This window comes from Wasmannia auropunctata, unplaced genomic scaffold (genome assembly GCF_000956235.1).
Source record: "Wasmannia auropunctata unplaced genomic scaffold, wasmannia.A_1.0 LD336088.1, whole genome shotgun sequence".
Classification (NCBI taxonomy): Eukaryota; Metazoa; Arthropoda; class Insecta; order Hymenoptera; family Formicidae; genus Wasmannia; species Wasmannia auropunctata.
Genome location: NW_012026802.1, coordinates 263956 through 267312, shown reverse-complemented (window position 1 = coordinate 267312; position 3357 = coordinate 263956).

Genomic DNA, 3357 nt, shown 5'->3' with positions numbered 1-3357 from the left:
AAATTTTTTAAAAATAATTATTAAAAAAAATATTATTAACGTAAATGAATAAAGACAATTTTACTGTAAAACTTTTGTATACAACATTTTTTGATATCTTGAATAATTTTCGAGATATAACGAAAGAAAAAAAGAAATAATTTACGTATAAGGGGTGGATTCATCCCTTTAAACCATTTTTTAGCACCAACTGATAATTTTTAAATTCATCTATTTATGTGACCTCAAAGTGTACCAAGTTTCATTAAAATCAGAATTTGACACTTTGCGAGGTTCCCTTGTTAGTAATGGTAGCTAAATTTCAATAGCTGAATCAAATTTAGCTATAAGAGCTACCGCCTTAGTGTCATTGCTAAGTTCTGTCTATTACAGATAAAAAACATTCACTGACAAAAAAATTTATTAATTGAAAGCATAATATTAGTACAGGCAGCTAAAAAGATGGCACGCGTACCTAAATGTCTTATAATGCACACATTTGGCACACAGAGCTAAGTTTATAGCTACGCGCGAAAATTTGGCTTGTAATTGTTTTTGCAATGTGGCACTGCCATATGCACATCTACAGCGCATTTAGCATTTATATTTTGCAGTATATAAAGCTATATATATACTGCAAATATTATTATTCTACTGCGAAGATAAAATAGCATAGCAATAGATTTGGCTAAATATCATTTGATTTTAGCAGCAAATATTTTTTGCTGTAGCACCCACATTTTAATAACTAATAAATGCAACTTCGGCAGCAACGACATTAGCTGTCCCTATTTTAACGATACATCTTAGCTGCTATAGCTATATTTTAGCTTGATTGGCTAATCCTTTTTCTGCGTGCGGCTACGTATTCAAACTCTAATCTACACTTGAAAAAAAGTAATCTTGCAATTATAGCTGAAACTATTTAGGTACGAAAGATTAGTTAAAACGAATAAGTGATTTTGCGATACCACATATGTTTTGTATTTAATCAGTATAGATAACAGAGGCAGAAATTATATCTGAACAATTTGTCAAATTTAGCAAGAAAGTTTCTCTATGACGTTTAATCAGTCCAGACTAGAAATGAAAATGACCCAATCTGACGATAATTTATTTAAATTACAATAAGTGATAAGGTAATTTTGGGGACTTGGTAAAATGGTAATTAAAAAAAAAACTAAAATAAAGTTTAAAAGAACCATTTAGCATTAAGAATGAATAAACACTTTATTTAATTCATGTTTTACAAATCTGTAATAAATAAATCTTTATTTACTTTATATTATTACAGCTTAACTTATATTTATCACAATTTCGCGACTATTAGTATCTATATAAAATTTTTTATATAATAAGAAACAAAAAACACACATAGAATTATAAAAACAAAATAAACTACTCTATTTTGATCTTTTTATAACTATAATTAATAATGCATCGGCACAACTAATATCGTAGAAAAAGTCTGTTCTTTCGCTGGAGGAAGTAATAAAGTATACATATTTCATGTGCGAAAAGCTTAAGATGCAATGTTAATATGAGAATATGTTTGAAAATATAAAAAGAATATCATTTTATCTTATTAATGCGGAAAACAGCTTATTTGATATAACTATTAAAAATAAAATTGATATCATAATTATCAAAAATTACCATTTTTCCCATAATTTTACTGTAAGTAATTGTCAGATTGAAAATGACGGTAATTTTTTATCTCTAGTCCAGACTCCAATCATATTTGGTTATGAGACCTATATTTTCTTAGTATATATTCTTAGAATATCGCCGCTAAAAATTCTACGTATGACAGACAATTTTTTAGCAGATACAAAAAACAGCGATGTAATTTAAGTGTAACATTTAGAATTCTAGCTGGAACAGCGAAACATTTCCCTAAGTGATACTCGGCTCGATTTTCAATGGGATTGTCACTGGGAAATTGCATGCGTGCGGAGAGAAGTGCAATGAAATATATATATATACTATTTACCGTGCCTCTCCCGTTATCGTTCTCCAGCGGCCGTCAAGATTCCACCCAAGATTCCCGACTCCTGTCTTCGTTTATCAATCATACGCCGCCGCTTGTCGCGACAGCGTGCTTTCCTCGGCTATACGAAGAATCGGCGTCTCGCGTGGCGGCGGCGTTCGAGAAACGGCGTCCGATCGACGGCTAACTTGACAGCATCGTGGGGTGAAATTAAAAGGACCGGACAAAGGATCGCAATAATGGTTCGCTCACGTAATCGCAACCGGATATATGAATCACTGATCGAATACCGTCTGGATCGTCTCGATAAATCGCCGGACGTACGTACACGTACCGGAAACCGGGACGGAAACCGCGGACGTACGCGGACGCGAATGCGAGCGCGACGGGCCGCGGACCACGACTGTCGCCGAGGAACTCGTTCGCGCTCCGCGAACGGGCGCGCGGATCTGCGCCGCGCATCCGCCGCCACGCGAACGCGCGCCGCGTACCTATACGGCATCGCAAGTTCGCCGAATCTCTCTAGGGGAAACCGGCCGAGGCCAGGCATTCCGCTCGATTATGTATATACCGCGCGATTCTCGCTCATCTTGAAAATTACTCACTTCCGCGGGCGGTACAATTAAATTAAATTAATTATTTCAAGAAGTGTATTAAGAAATGTACTCTCATACAAAATTGCAAAAACATTACGAGAGAGATTGTTTCCTTCGCCGCCCACGCGCGCCACCCAAGTTAAACTACGAAGTTCCTTCATTGTAATTGAGTTAAAAATTAAAGTTCACTGAAAACATATTAGAGTCATTATATTTGATACATAAAATAATGTTTAATATAAAATGAGATATATTTTTTAGACTTAATTGTATTAACTTGAGAAAAAGTACACATCACTAAATGTGCAGTTCATAAAAATGTTTTCTTATCAAACATTATTGTCAAAATATTAATATAATATATATTTAATTTCTTATAAAAATAAATAAATGAAATTTGTTTGTTATTATATATACTCGTTAAAGGGTCTCACCACCTCTGAGGCCTTAAAATGATACCTAAGTTTTGGATTTTTTGTGGATAAATAGATAACTTTATTTAAAAGCTGTTTAGAGGCATTGTTGTACATATATAAGAAACTAAAAAAAAATATTTTTTTATTTTTTTATGTACAAAATGGCGGCACACTGACCTACTTGCCGAATACCTTTTTCCTGTTTTTTCAAATCGGTGTACAGGATTCCAGGCACACGATTTGACCTCGAACAAAACACAAAGAATTTTCATTATTTACGTATTAAAGACTATAAAAGTAAGGGTTTTTTAAAATATTGATTTTTCTCAAAATGGCAGCTATTTTTACGAAAAGTTCGTATTTTTGTCAATACAAG